Source organism: Pogona vitticeps, chromosome 1 (genome assembly GCF_051106095.1).
Source record: "Pogona vitticeps strain Pit_001003342236 chromosome 1, PviZW2.1, whole genome shotgun sequence".
In the NCBI taxonomy this organism is placed as follows: domain Eukaryota; kingdom Metazoa; phylum Chordata; class Lepidosauria; order Squamata; family Agamidae; genus Pogona; species Pogona vitticeps.
This window is the reverse complement of record NC_135783.1, coordinates 317,763,813-317,780,276: the sequence shown is the minus strand read 5'-3', so window position 1 is coordinate 317,780,276 and position 16,464 is coordinate 317,763,813.

Here is a 16,464-nt window from a genome sequence, read left to right as displayed (position 1 = left end):
CATTAGGAAGAAACCTAGTTTGGCGGCGGAAGAAATTGGCAATTATAGGCCCATTGCCAACGTTTCTTTCCTAAGCAAAGTGGTCGAGAGGGTGGTGGCCGATCAGCTTCAGGCGCTCCTGGAGGAAACAGATGCCCTGGATCCATTTCAGTCGGGCTTCAGGCCGCGCCACGGTACACAGACGGCATTGGTCGCCCTGTGTGTCCCTGCTGGTCCTCCTCGACATCTCAGCGGCCTTTGATACCATTGACCACGGTATCCTCCTGGGGAGGCTCTTCGAGTTGGGAATAGGTGGCCTGGCATTGGCTTGGCTCCATTCCTTCTTGGAGGACCGCCCCCAGATAGTGCAGCTTGGGCCCCGTGGTGCCTCAATTGTGGGGTCCCGCAGGGGTCGATTATCTCCCCAATGCTGTTTAACATCTACATGAGGCCGCTGGGTGGGGTCATCAGGGGGTGTGGGGCCATGTGTCATCAGTATGCTGATGACACCCAGCTCTACATCTCCTTTTCACCAACTGCAGGAGATGCCGTTCTGTCCCTCCAGCGCTGCCTGGGGGCTGTACTGCAATGGATGCAGGAGAACGGGCTCAGGCTGAACCCGGACAAGACGGAGGTATTCAGGGTAGGTGCCCCCACAGCTGGGGATCTGGGAAGCTCCCTCTCTTTTGGGGGGGGTGACTCTGCCCGCCAGGGATGGGGTCCGCAGCTTGGGGATCCATCAGGACCCGGCGCTCACTATGGAATCCCAGGTGGCGTCAGTGGTCCGCACCGCCTTTTTTCACCTCAGGCGGATAGCCCAGCTGTGGTCCTGCCTTGATGTGTGGGCGCTCACTACCTTGGTGCATGCGCTCGTAATCTTGAGATTAGACCACTGTAATGCGCTCTATATGGGGCTACCTTTGAGGCTGCTGCGGAAACTACAGGTGGTGCAGAATGCGGCGGCCAGATTACTTAGTGGAGTGAAAAGATACCAGCACATCTCACCCACTCTGGCCGCTTTGCATTGGCTGCCCATCCGATTCCACATCGACTTCAAAGTGTTGATGCTTACTTATAAAGCCCTAAACAGTTTAGGGCCTCAATACTTGGCGGAACGCCTACTCCCACCAAGATCTACCCGTGTCACTCGTGCGAGCCAGGAGGTGAGGCTGAGGAGCCTAACGCCGAGGGAGGCCTGGAAGGAAAAGACAAGAAATCGGGCCTTCTCAGCGGTGGCTCCTCGCCTCTGGAATAATCTACCTCCTGAGATTTGTGGGGCTCCCTCGCTGGGTACCTTTAAGAAGGAATTAAAGACATGGGTGTTCCGGCAGGCCTTCCCTTCACATAATTCCTGACCTTCTTTTTCCTCTCCTACTGTTTTCTGTTTTATTTTATTTATTTATTTATTTATTTGATTTGATTTGATTTGATTTGTATCCCGCCTATCTGGACTACCAGACCACTCTAGGCGGCTAGAGTGTATCGCAATGTAGTATTTTTATTACTTAGAATTGTCTATTTCTACTTTTATTGTATCATTGTATGATTGTTAGCCGCCTAGAGTGGTCCTCATCCGACCAGATAGGCGGGATATAAAATAAAATAAAATAAAATAAAATAAAATAAAATAAATAAATAAATAAATAAATAAATAAATAAATAAATAAACGAGGTACCCCCAACTGTTCCATCTGAGAACCAGGCAAACATGTATTTACCAACAAGGATTCATAAATTTTTCGGGCCTTAATAATCTTAAGAGACTGAAAAAGCAGTGCCTTGGCTGAGGCAAACTTAAGAAATACTCTACATCTGAAAATAATGGGAATCTTGCAAGGAAGTGAGCACATCTTTTGGGATTACAGAGGAAGAGAAAAGCTGAGCAGTGCCAGACGTGCATTCTGGACTTCAATAAGCTTGAGGAAAAACTGGATGAGATCCAAACCAGGTGGAAATATTCAAAGCGATGAGAGTTCATGATGGATGGGCTTGAAGGTGGGATTTTCCAATCACAGACAATGCTAATAAGAAGGAAAATTGTGTGACATCTAAATAAACCTGAGTGGCTGCATAAGGAGCTGAGATTTAAAGTGGGGCATATAGGAAAGGAGAAAGGGGCAGATCACCAAGAAAGAGTACAAACTAGTCACCAGTATTTGTAGGGAGAATGTAAAGAGGGCTAAAGTTCACAAAGAATTCAGGATTGCAAGAACCATTAAAAAAAATACAAAAAAGAAATTTTTTTTCCAGCTATGTTTGCATTAAGAGGAAAAAGAAGGAAGTGGTGAACCCACAGTGTGGAGAAGATGGAGAAATGCTAAGGGGTGATGGACAAAAGATAGAACTGCTGAACACCTATTTTGCCTCTGCCTTCTTCTAAAAGGGGAAAATATGTTCAAAACACAGGGGTCTGAAGCCACGTTAGGGGGGAAATGCTAAAACCCAGCAATTTTAAATGAATTCACAGATCCAGATCTAGGTGGACTGCATCCAAAAATATTTTTTTAAATGTGCAGGTATCATCTTAAAGTCTCTGTCTAGAGTCAGGCACAAACCGCCAGTGCAGTGGCTCATGTTGGTTTGTTTATCACCCAAACAAGTGTTTGGCACTTCAAAGCCCCACCTCTTCTGGTGGGTGTCCACTCCAATGCAGCAGCCCAGCTTCCCTGTCCTGCCTCCTCTGGGTACCCCCTCTGAGTGGGCGCTCATCAGAGGAAGCAGGACTTTGCAGTGCCAAATACCTTTTTGGCCAATAAATGAACAAGCAATTCATGTCCATCTCTACCTCTGTCTATAATTTCTAAGAGTTCTTGGAAAATAGGTCTGGAGACATGCAAATACTGTAAGAGTCTTTCTACATTCAGGAAAAATGAGGGCAGAAACAGATGGCAGTAGACAGCCCATAATTAAGAGCTGTTAGTGAAGAGAAGGGATTAGGCAGAGTTTTATGGTCAAGAAATAAGAAGAATTACGAAACAAAGCAAGCTGATGTGCATGCTTTTGGAGGTTCCACAAGCTCATTCTGTGACACACACTTAATCTCTCCTTATTTTAATTTCCTAATTAGAGGTTTTCTTTAAGTATGTTCCCCACACTAAGACAGACACTGATTACAATGTCTCACAAGAATGAAAGTTCTGACATGACAATGTCCACATGTACAAAAAAATAGACAAAAGAGCAGAATCTGGGCCTGTGATGGTCCTTTGGTCCTTCAGATATTTTAGACTTCAACGCTCAGAGGTCTTGGCCCTTAACCCTGCTGGCTAGAACCCCTGGGAGCTGATGGCTCAAATATCTGAAAAAGCCAAAGCCGAGAACTACTTTCTTAGGAGAAGTTTAAGGATACATGAAAGTTCAATGCTGGCCATGACCAATCAATAAATGACTTTGGGGTTGTGTTCTTCCATGATCTTTGCCTATAATTTCCAGAATTCTTGGAGAATTCTTTTAACTACAGTCCCCAAACCCAGCTAAGCACACCTGTAGGGTCTGTTTTTTGCCTAAACCAATTGGCTCAGCCTTTACTTCCTGTTTTTTATTTGTTTACAAACAAAGGTTGCCCTAGAGCTTCCTGGGACTATTTTGCTTTACACATGACAAACATTAATTCTGTGCGTATGAGATGGCCGTGTGTATGATGCAGGAACAAGGTTTCTCTACATTTCTATTACAGATAAAAAGCTTAGAAATGACATTTACAGTAAAATCAGTTTAAAGGCACTGTAATCATTGTGGATACATCTTAACCAGGAGTTTTGCAACCTCCTGTGCTTTTTCTTCCCCTCCGCACAAATGATTATTTTGTTGTCCTTCTTTGGATTGTGTTTCTATGGTAACATTGTCAAGAAGGAACCAGAAATTATTCTATTGGTTGCTACTACAGAGAGAATGAAACCTTATGGATAAACTCTTTGAATTCAGAAATTCTCACCCCATTCTCTTGCCAGCTGTGTCGTAGATCGGATGAGAATGAATGCCTGCTCTACATTCCACCCAACCATGCTACATTTCATTCCTTCCCAACTTCTTGGTTGGGAAATTCTGAAAAAAGAACTACCTCATGCAACAGATGAGTCTACCTCTGAGTGCAAGAATGTAAACACTGTGCTAAATCAGACCGAAGGCCTGGCCAGTGTGCCATTTTGGTTACATAGTATAGTAGCTGCTACTTACAAAAGTGGAGAATCAAGGCATGGGTTCAAAAAAATGTTCCTTTGCAACAGATATTCAGAGGCACACTGCCTGTGCTATTCGCAGTAGTTAAGTGCCACTCATGGCTTTTGGCCAATGATAGCCCCAACTCATTAGTAATCTGTCCAATCTTACAGCAATCCAACCTATGAAATCACTACATCTGGTAGAGGTGAACTACATCTGCGTGAAGCAATTCATTCTTCCTGTTCTGTATCTCCCATCTTTGAGCTTCAAAGATTATCTTAGTTTTTAGTGTAGTGTGCTAAAATATATTGGTTGAATTCCTGTTGTGTAACTTACGCCTGTGGAAAAGTAATGACATCATAGGTAGAGGATAGTTTTCAACAATTAAATTTTCTTCTGCCTCACAGCTTTTCTAACTCACATGCAACGTTCCCTTTCATTTTCAGCCCCTCACTCCACCACTCTCACATGTGAATCAGCCCCCTGCCTGCAACTCTGCCCCCCTGCATGGGGTTCCATCATGACGGGAACCAAAGGGGCCAGAAATGCTCGCTGGTGCATGGAGGAGGAAGAAAAACTCTCTCTGAGTGTGTGTGTGTGGGGTGGAGTCATGCACAACTGTACATCTGCACACTTTAGAGGGAACTTTAATTGTTGTAAGCCGCCCAGAGACCTTTGGGTAGAGTGGGTGGCATATCAGTTAAATGAATGAATGAACGAACGAACGAACGAACGAACAAACAAACAAACGAACGAACGAACGAACGAACGAACGAACAAACAAACAAACAAACAAACAAACAAACAAGTAAGTAACTAAGTAACTAAGTAAGTAACTAAGTAAGTAACTAAGTAAGTAAGTAAACTTTGCTCCATTTAATTCAATTACAGCAGCTCCACTGGCGGCCAATCTGTTTCTCGGCACAATTCAAAGTACTGGTTTTAACCTATAAAGCCCTAAATGGCCTGGGTCAAAACTACCTCAAAGACCATATTTCCCATTATGAACTGACTTGGGTATTAAAATCATCAGGAGAGGCTTTTCTCTTGGTTCTACCACCTTCACAAGTACAGCTGATTGGAACACAGGAAAGGGCTGTCTCTGTTGCTGCTCCCAGAGTCTGGAACTCCCTCCCACAGGAGGCCAGATTGGCTCCATCTTTGCTATCCTTCCTCAAGCAGGCGAATACCTTTCTCTTTAGGGAAGTCTTTCCTCCGTTACTATCTACCTGTGTATGATTTTTAAATAGATTGTCATGCATTACTGCTTTGACTGGTTTTTAGTACTACTTGTGCTTTCCATTTTTGTGTTTTTCATTTCTCAGGTTCCCCTCCCCTTTAAATACATGTATACATATTGTTTTTAGCTTTAATATTGCCTTTTAATAATGTAGTCTGCCTATTTACACTTATTGTTCTTAGCTTTACATATTATCTTTTAATGATGTAAATCACTGTTGTATACGCATTGTTTTCAGCTTTGAATATTGTCTTTCAGTGTAGCTTTCTGTGCTGCTATTTAAGCCAAGTTTTTTTCTATGTACACTCCCATTCTCTGATCCTAGCTATGTATGTCAATGTATTCATACATTCATACGAAGAGAGAAAGAGAAATGGTCTCTGAGTCTACTTAGCTGAGAAGTGCACTCCTAGGGACCTTGATAAAAATGACATTTACTTTACTCGTCTATACCTATTGTTAATGCCAATTTACAGTAATTCATCTCATTGGAAGAACGGATGCTGTTCTGGGAAGCAGATTCTTATATTCATTTTATAGGATTTTGAAAATATCATTTCTTCCATTGGTTAATGTAGGCAGAGAGTAAGGGGAATATGCCAGTGCTTTTGGCAACATCAAACATGAGGCTCCTTAAAGATTTTGGTGGTCCTGATGCTCATTCTTGATAATGCATATTAAAAAGCTGTAGAAACTGATCAGCATTTGGACAATGCACAGTAGTTCCCTTGTTTCACAGTCTGGAGAAAAAGGCCAGCAATATGTAAACACTTGAGCCAGCACCGAAATTAAAGAAATGAAAATATCTGGTTTTTGAAAAAAGGAGCATACTGGATTTCCCCTTCAAACACATGTTTAGCCAATTCTTTTTCTTTGTGTGTGTCTGCATGTGCATGAAAGAGAGAAAATATCCATGCAGGATATGAAACAAGAAGCTCACAGAAGGCATGTTGGTGCCTCTGACTAGGAGCAAATGTTACATTTCTTAGTGTTCTCTATTTCTAGAAGAAAGACATTCACTGTTCATACTCCATAGAAATTATTGACTGAATATAATTTTCTTTTCCACTAGGATATCCTCTTTGTCATGGGTGGAAGAAGAAGGAAGAAAGGGAAACAAAATAAATGGTAGTAAAATAATAATAATAATAATAATAATAATAATAATAATAATAATAATAATAATAATAATAATAATAATAATAATAAGAATAAGAATAAGAATAAGAATAAGAATAAGAATAAGAATAAGAATAAGAATAAGAATAAGAATAAGAATAATAAGAATAAGAAGAAGAAGAATAAGAAGAAGAAGAAGAAGAAGAAGAAGAAGAAGAAGAAGAAGAAGAAAGTTAATTATATCAAAATTTATTTCTCTGTAGCAGTCTCACAAAGCCCAGTCTTGATATTTGACAGTATCCAGTTTTCTTTCCTGGCACACATGCTGCAGAGAATTTAGCAAGACAGGAAGTAAATGGGAGAACTGTGCACAGTTTCTGTTTCGTTGTCCAAGCCTTCTCACCATCTACTAAGTAAAGTGCATTAAATTTTGATGCATTTGAAGTTTGGCCTGAGGGGGTTAAAAAACAACAACAGGGAGCTAAAAAAAACCTCAGTTTGAGTTGGAATCCATAAATCTATGCCCCCACCTTTTTTTACTAGTCATCTTCCAGTTTAGTAGATTGAAAACATGAATTGAATGGCTCTGATGTCTTTTGTAGCACTTTTTTCCCAGATTATCTTATTGCGGATGAATTCCATTTATTTCTTTCATCTGGTTCTTTAGATATCACAGTGCAGAAGAAACTTAAAATTGTCCTCCTAATGGAGCATTATTTAAGGAACCTGTAAGTGGTGTCCGAATCCACAAGTGCTGTCTTAATCTACAAAAGATGTCAAGGCAAGAACTGTTCTACAAATGATTTGTTTCTGGAGGTATTAAACAGTGTGTCCTTACAGCGCACTTAGTTCAAAAGCTTGTTGATGCACTTGAGGGTTAAATAGCAGTTGTTCTTAATTCTTTTTCACTCTGGTTAAGGACTGTATTATGAAAACAGCTTCTTCATAAGAATTTCTCCCTGTAGAGAATAACTCTATGAAGTAGGATTTATTTGAAAGCAGCAGAGACAAACTCTTATTTAATCCTTGCCATCCACTTAATGCATTAAAATCAGTGGCAGCATCATAATCTTAGAATAGCAGAGCTGGAAGGTCCCCTATGGATCATCAAGTTTGGCCCCATCAAGAAGACACAATGGGGAATCGAACTCCCAGCCTCTCGTTCCACAGACATATACCTAAACCTATCCAAGAACTCTGAATCCTAAAGATAAAAGGGAGGATCCTGTGTCAGACGCAAATGAAGAAGCATTGATTGTTAGAGACTGAAAAAGTTACTTCAGGGACCAAAGTGGGATTCTGGGAGTCGTAGTTTTGAAAAACAAATTTCGCAAGCTCTGTCTGTTTCTAACAAAAAAGAAGACAATAAATAAATAAATTGGTACCACTAGGACTGTGGGAACTGGAAGATTACAGGATTCTGCTTTATGCTTAGTCAGGACTATCCATCTGCCTCAGAACTGCTAGCACTGACTGGGAGCTGTTCTCCACGATTTCAGGCAGGATTTTTTTCTGCCCATTCCTAGAGGCAGAATTGTAACAAGGACAAGAGAAGTGAGGCATTTGTCTTAGGAACACAAAGCTGAGGGACACAGGAAAGATACCCATTGACGATCCCAAACGTGACAGACTTTAAGGAAAAGGACGAATTCATTCAAAACTGAACCAAGCACTGCTGATTTCAAAATCTGAGCATTATCATTTGTAGTTCTATGCTGTCTCTTCCCTTTCGCATTTGGCTCTTTTCAAGAATAATTAGTTACTCTGTGTCATCAGAGAAAGTTTGAGATAAAAACCGTTGTGATTGTGCAAGTTGTCAGTGGTAGGCAACTTGTACTAACGTTCTCATGACTAAAATAAACCTCTTCTTCATCTTCTTCTTCCTTAATATTCCTGGATTTATCTTTTAAGCAAGAGAATGGAAGCATTGAGGGGGCAATTTTATATTCTTGCATCAAGGCACAAAATTAGCTACCGTAGTTATGACTCTAACCTAGAGATGTGAAGAACTGTACTTAGAACCTGTGGCATGTTCAGCATTTGCTCTATCAGGGAGCTTAGTCTCCTCCAAGCAAAGAATCCAGAGCATGACAGATAGGTTGAAACATCCTAAAACTGAAAGTTCTTCAGGAGTAAAAATAAAAGGGACGTCCTCCTCCTCATGACATTTCCCATTTTCACACGAACCATTCATAACTGCTCATTGGGTTCTATCCAGAACTGCTGAATAGCTCAATGGTTTAGGTCTCTGGCTGCAGAACCAGACACTTGGGAGTTCAGTTCCCCACTGTGTTTCCTTGACAGGGGCTGGACTTGATGATCCATAGGGTTCCTTCCAGCTCTAAAGTTTATTATTATTTCAATTAGATGGTAGAACATAAAATAGGTGAGATTCAAGACAGCATTCAGTTTAAAAAGATGCTGATATACATATTGATGAACATATCTGAATTTTTGATCTTGTGTACAATCAACCTCAACATAAATCTGCCACTTAAAACCAACAAAGGGATGCTAAAGATTGTTCATTGTTTTATATTTTATATATTTCTTTACAACAGCAAATGTTGACTGAGAAGCTGTGCATCTAAGAGACAAGAGTTAATGCTCTATAAGAAAGTTTCTGGAAGCAGTATATGTAGCATTCAGCCCTGCCCTCACCTGTCCGTCACAGCTGGGTAGTGGAACATCAGCCAATGAAGGGACGGAAGGGGGTGCAGAAGGGGGAGGAGCTGGAATATATAAATGGATGTATGATGAGGGAGAAGGGAGATTTGAGAGAGAGATTTTGAGAGAGTTAGTGATGAGTGTGTCTATAGGCCTGTGAGCCAAATAGTCAGTGAGGGAAGAGTCTGGGTGTGTCAGTGAGTGAGAGACCTTGATTAACATCTTGTGATTTACTTACTTTATTTTGTTAAACCAATAAACAAGTTTTTGTTTTGAAACAACACTTGTCTTTTTAAAATATTGGATAAAATTGGTGGCAGCAACTGAAGAAGAAGAGTGAGCACTCCTGGAGGCCTGAGTTGGTAGAGGCTTCAGCGTGCTCGCTACAGTATATGAGTCTACAGAAAAATTATGATAGTTCTAGTGAAATAACTTGTTTATTGAGTTAAACTTTGGGAAAGCAAGTGACCCGGACAGCACATACTATGTTAATGCTACTTTAGGATAATTTATAGTGTACTCATGTTTAAAGATTAAAATATAAACAATCTTTATTTAATCATTAGTCATGACTGAAAGACTTGTTGCAGAATAATTACAAAGCACAATTAGAAATAATGATATATTTGAGTCTGCAATGGAAAGGACATTTATTTGCCTAATTGATGGCAGAGAAAAAAGGAAGACTGGTCGAAGGGAGAATCTCTGCCTGTTGCTCTTGGGAGAAAGATGTTCTCTTTATTTCATCACTGCTGCTACTAAAGAAATTAGAAACTTTCATGAACAAAAGATAGCTAATGTAAAAAACCTATGTGAACCAACATAAGGGACCAGTAATTTTCTCTTGAAATACTTTTATCATGCATTTGTTGTTAAGTGCCATCAATTTGGAACCAACATATGGTGACCCTAACAGGGTTTTTATGGAAACTTACTTCATCCCGAGTAAGTTTCCATGGCTGACCAGGGATTCGAACCCAGGCCTCCTAAATCCTAGTCCATCAGTCTGCCATGTTCTAGTAAATGCAAAATACTGGTGCCTGTACATCCCAGGCACCTTTCCCACATGTGCTTCTGTAAATTCATTTTATCTCTACAAATGCATGCAGCTGTTTGAGGTCATTAGAGGCTTTTGTTCTTTAGTCTCAGCTGTGATGTATGAATCCAAGCGTAGCAACTGCTGAGCAGCCATCTGCTCCACATGTGAGCCTCGGATTAGGGCCAAAACAGGGAAACCAATATCAGCTTGTCTGTAGAATGTATATGCAAAAATGCTGTACACTTGATCTGAACTGCAGCTATCAAAAACAGCTAAGGTAGTAGACTTGTCCTGGCTAATGGTAGGGATGGCCCAATGCTGGCCTTCTGGGTCCTTTTATAAGAGATCTCTATGCAGAGACATGCTACAGTGTTTAAATTGTTATAATAAAATCCATCAAAACATGTTTTTGCACACAGATTTCTTTGCAGTGGAGTTCGAAAGGTAGCCACAAGGCCAGTCATATCATCAGGCAGTGTGAAGATATTACCTATGGCAGCAGAGAATAGAGCCAATTGCGCAGCTCCCTGGCTATAGTTCACAATTTTTTTACTGTTCTTCTCAATGGGAAGATAGAACTGAGTGCCACACAGCTTCAGGCAGAAGAGGTAGTAGAGTCAGCTACAAATCCAAGCAGGTTCTGTACCAGAGCTGGGGAATAGGTGCCATCTTGTTATTTGCCTGGTGTGATCATCTTGTTATTTGCTTCAGATAGAAAAATGGTCCAAGTACCAATGAGCCAGTCAGTGCTGTACCTTGAAACACCAGAGGTTTCTGAAAACCTTTCCTGCACTAGACAGAGTGTGCTAAAGTACTCTCTTCTACTTAGGGAGCCTCTTACACATCACCTCCTCAAGGGACAAAATTTTGTATAACATCTGTACTGTCCAGAGTGGCCTCGTAGTCAGATGAGTGGTATAGAAGCTGAAAAAAATAAATCTGTATATGGTGATTTATATAGAAATTTATCTATGCAGAAATTTAAATATGAATAGAACATCCATAGTGGAGGAAATCTGTGGCTAGGCTAGAACTGTGTGCCCATTTGCTCAGTCTGGTGTCTAGATCGTCATCATTTAGTCGTTTAGTCGTGTCCGACTCTTCGTGACCCCATGGACCAGAGCATGCCAGGCCCTCCTATCTTCCACTGCCTCCCGTAGTTGTGTCAATTTCATGTTGGTTGCTTCACAGACACTGTCCAGCCATCTCATCCTCTGTTGTCCCCTTCTCCTCTTACCGTCACACTTTCCCAACATCAATGTCTTTTCCAAGGAGTTTTCTCTTCTCATGAGATGGCCAAAATACTGGAGCCTCAGCTTCAGGATCTGTCCTTCCAGTGAGCACTCAGGGTGTCCAGATAGCAAGGGTTAACAGCTGATAATCAACTTGAAGTTCTATGCTACCTTGTTTTCTTTTCTTTAAATAATGGGCTTGGACCAGACAAGTCTTCAGCCAGAGGAAAGCTTTGGGAGGAAACACAGTCACCTAGAATATAGTTATATATCTGACTGCAGCTTGATTTAATAGAGCAGTACTGTGATTGGCTTGCGTCCATGTCACTTAATAAAAGGACAGAGATGGCATTGCTGATAGAGAGTGAGAAACAGAATTAAAGTGTAATGGCAGACAAACTGATTGTTACAGGGTACACTATAAGTTACAGAGTGAACAGCAGACACTTTTAACAAGCCAGATAATGTGAAAATAATAGATTAATGTAAACTAGTAGACTATCAACTTTACAAGACGAGTGGGGGTGGAGAAGAAACTCATGAAAGAAAAGCAAAGGGAAGTATCTAAATTTAGCCACAAATGTTCAAAGACTGGAGTGGCAAAATAACAGAAGCAGTCCTAACAACACTTCCTGCCGCATTAATTGGGCTTAATGTGCCACAAGGAATATGAGAGCAGAGAAAAATATCAACGTGTAAGAGCCAGCACAGCAATATTCCAAGCTCTGACAGGATTTTGTTTCTGAATTAGCAATATTTAATGGGTCTGCCTTGGGAATGAACAAAAACATGCTCTGCCCTTTAGGGAAAATTTCTATCTCTGTGGTTATTATAGGGCAAGCCCAAGACATTTTCCGGCATGAGGCAGACCAGTGATTCTCCCTGGTCAAAGTTCATAATAACCCAAGATTGGTCAGGTTGTTTTGTCTCTGGAAACAGAAGGTACCAGAAATATCACTCCTGGCCATCTCCTGCTAAATATAGGATAATAGGGAAATCAAGTCACCACCAATTTGCTGCCCTTTTATGAAGCTCAAAATCAACTCCCTGAGGCGTCTGTACCACTCAGATTTAGGAGTGAGACTGCCCTCAACCTGTATTATCTCCGTGCCATGATCATGAGGATGAGAAGAGCAGTCCACAGTAAACCCTCTTAAGACATGATGCTGCAATTAAGCTATGGAAGTCTAAGATGAGTAATTTCTATTAAAGACTCACTGTTCAAAAATATCCTCCAAAAAAGTAGGCTTTCACAAGGATTATGCTACCACTTCTGCCTCAGATTTAATGAGAATGTCCAGCAAGGAATAAAGCTAGGTTTCGAAAAAAAAAAAATTAGGCCCCACAGTTTTGAGAAGGAAGGAAATTTAAGAAGTATCATTGAAAAACTATTTGATAAATCCATGATCACTGCAGATGGAGACAGCAGCCCCGAAATTAAAAGATTCCTGGTTCTTGGGAGGAAAGCGATGACAAACCTTGACAGCATCTTAAAAAGCAGAGACATCACCTTGCCGACAAATGTCCACATAGTCAAAGCTATGGTTTTTCCTGTAGTGACGTATGGAAGTGAGAGCTGGACCATAAAGAAGGCTGACCGCCGAAGAATTGATGCTTTTGAATTGTATTGCTGGAGGAGACTCTTGAGAATCTCCTGGACTGCAAAGAGAACAAACCTATCAATTCTGAAGGAAATCAACCCTGAGTGCTCACTGGAAGGACAGATCCTGAATCTGAGGCTCCAATACTTTGGCCATCTCATGAGAAGAGAAGACTCCTTGGAAAAGACCTTGATGTTGGGAAAGTGTGAAGGCAATAGGAGAAGGGGACAACAGAGGATGAGATGGTTGGACAGTGTAATCGAAGCAACCAATATGAACAACTCCAGGAGACAGTGGAAGATAGGAGGGCCTGGCATCATGAAGAGTCGGACATGACTGAACGACTAAACGACGATGGGACTTTGGAGCAGTATTACCTAAGGTAGGCATTAATTCAGTAAAACATACAACAAACAGGTGTTGTTGAACAACATTCTTATCCATGTAATGTAGTAAAGGAAAGCTACTTTTTGAACCACAAATGCCAGAATCTCCGAGTGACCTTGTTGGCTAGAGAATGCTGGGAGCTATAATCCAGAAAAATATGTTTTACAGATTCTGGAAGGGACTATGTCTGAGAGAATCTGACTCACAGTTCATTTTGAAGCGACTGAGCTATATTAAGTCTCTGTCTCCCCAGCAGCTGACAGGGATAATGGGTACAGACCACCAGACACTTGAAAATGTTCTCAGGCTTCTATTTGGATTATCGCAGCAAAAACCACTGTCAGTCAGGTGTGTGTCTATGCTAGTTACTTGCTCAAAAGACAAAGAGGGATAGTGATTCATGAAAAAAATGTTTATGCTAATTTAGATGCATAGATGCAAATGTAGACATATCTGCTATAATTTAAATAGAATTATATCTCATTGTAATAGGGTGAGATATGTACCTGAATGTCTAGTCTTGCCTGCTGTCCAGGTGGCAACTGCTGTTGGCAACGTCAGCACCTCTCCTTTTCCTTCGTGTGGGTCTTTATCTGCCTTGGGTTTCATAATTGGAAGGAAGGTAGCATAGGAGTTAAATAAATAAATAAACAAGAAAATGAATGAATGAATGAATGAATGAATGAATGAATGAATGAATGAATGAATGAATGAATGAATGAATGAATGAATGAATGAACGAACGAACGAACGAATGAATGAATGAGATCGTTGTTGTGGGGTTTTGGGGCTGTTTGGCCGTGTTCTGGAGGTTTTTCTTCCCAACATTTTGCCAGTCTCTGTGGCCAGCATCTTCAGAGGACAGGAGTTAGAACTAGTGTAGTGTGTGGGATTGCCACACACTACACCAGCATTCCTGCGCTCAGGAGAGCCGAATGCCATCTGCCTTCTACAGGTCACTGTGTGAGAGACAGTGGGACTATGGCTGGGCTACTGCCGGTTGCCAGATTCCCTGAGGGAACTGGCTGGGGAATAAGCTGGGAAACAGGGGTATTGAGGGGTCTCTGGGGCAACCAATAGAGATGATATATGGCAGGGGAAGATATGGTGGTGGGAGTAGAGCATGCCCGTGTAGGAGAAAGGAGGTTAGATACCTTACACCTATCTCCCTTTCTAGCTCTACTCACAGCCTAATGGTATAAGGTGACCATATCACCCATCTCCCGGGCCACATGGTATTGTTGGTAAATGTAAGATTGGCAAAAAATAAGACCACCCTCATCCATGATTTAATTTTGGATGAGGCGGCTGACCTGGCATGCATTAGTGAGACCTGGGTGGGAGAAGAAGGAGGAATTCCTCTATCTCAGTTGCGTCTCCCTGGGTACTTGGTCCAACACCAGGGTCACCTGGAGGGTCAGGGAGGAGGTGTGGCAATAGTCTACAAGGATTCCTTCCACTTTTCCAGACTCCCTGTCCCCTTGGGAAATGATCTAGAGGGCCTGTATTGTGTGTTGGGCTCAAGAGACAGACTGGGGATTCTGCTGGTGTACCACCCACCCTGCTGCTTACCAACAGTCTCCCTACGTGAGCTTATGGAGGTGATCTCGGATCTGGTGGTGAGGACCCCAGACTTTTGGTACTGGGGGACTAAACCTCCATGCTGAGGCCACTTTAACAAGGGTTGCTCAGGACTTCATGGCTGCCATGACATCCATGGGGCTGTCTCAACATGTCATCGGCCCAACTCATGAGAAAGGCCATACTCTTGACCTAGTATTTTCAATGGGATTGGAGGATGCTGGGCTAGATGTGGTGGGTTTATCTTTGACCCCGTTGTCATGGTCAGACAATTTCCTGGCAAAGTTTAGACTCTCTGCCACTACTACCCTCTGCAGGGGTGGGGGATCAATTAAAATGATCCACCCCTGGAGACTTATGGATCCTGAAGGATTCCTGAATGCCCTAGGGTATCTTCCAGCTGATATGGTTGGTGTTCCTGTCAAAGTCCAGGTCATTTTGTGTTACAAGGAGATGGCCCAGGCAGTTGACATGATTGCACCTAGGCGCCTTCTCCCTGCCCGCAGAGCCTATATGGCTCCATGGTACATAGAGGAGCTTCTGGCTATGAAGCGGTTGGGGAGAAAGCTTGAGTGCAGATGAAGGAAATATCAATGCAACTATGACCAAACACAGCTTAGAGTCCATTATCAGGCCTACTCTATGGCAATACAGCTGGCGAAACATCAGCATTTCTCCAGTCGTATTGCTTCTTCGGCATGTCATCCAGCAGAGCTATTTCGAGTAGTCCGGGACCTTCTTCAGTCTAATGGTTCAATGGAGGTCCCGGACTGCTCAGTGGCTCATTGTGACAAATTTGTTACACACTTTGAGGGGGAAATTGCTCAGATTCGCAAAGAGTTGGACTCCACTGTTGATGCAGAGCCTATGGTTGTGTCCAGTGCTCCAGACTTATGTCATAATTTATTGGATGAGTTTCAGTTGTTACGACCCGAGAATGTGGACAGGGTGCTTGGATCGGTTCATGCCACCACTATGCAACTCGACACTTGCCCATCACGGCTTTTATGTTTTTAAAGTTTTAATATTCTTGTATGCAGCTCAGAGACTACTGTTAATGGTGGGGCTAAAAAATCTTGTAAATAAATAAATAAATAAATAAATAAATAAATAAATAAATAAATAAATAAATAAATAAAATTGTTGAGTATTTGTAGCTGTGGGATCAGGGTTTTTGTTCTTTTCAGAAGAGTGGGTGTTTCCTGAGATCAGGGTGCTTTTTGTTATGGGTGTTTTGTTGTTATAAGGGGGGAGATGATCTGTCAGTGTGATTGAATGGTAATGTGGGCTAGTCTTTTGTGTGCAGTGATCACTGGCCCTTGTGGCTGGGTAGTGTTCATTGACCTTTTTGCAGGCTGTATTTTTCATTGCTGGGAGCCAGGCTTTGTTGATTTTTAGACTTCTTTTTTGGTGAAGCTCTGCTAGCGTTTGTGGATTTCAATGGCTTCCCTGTGTAGT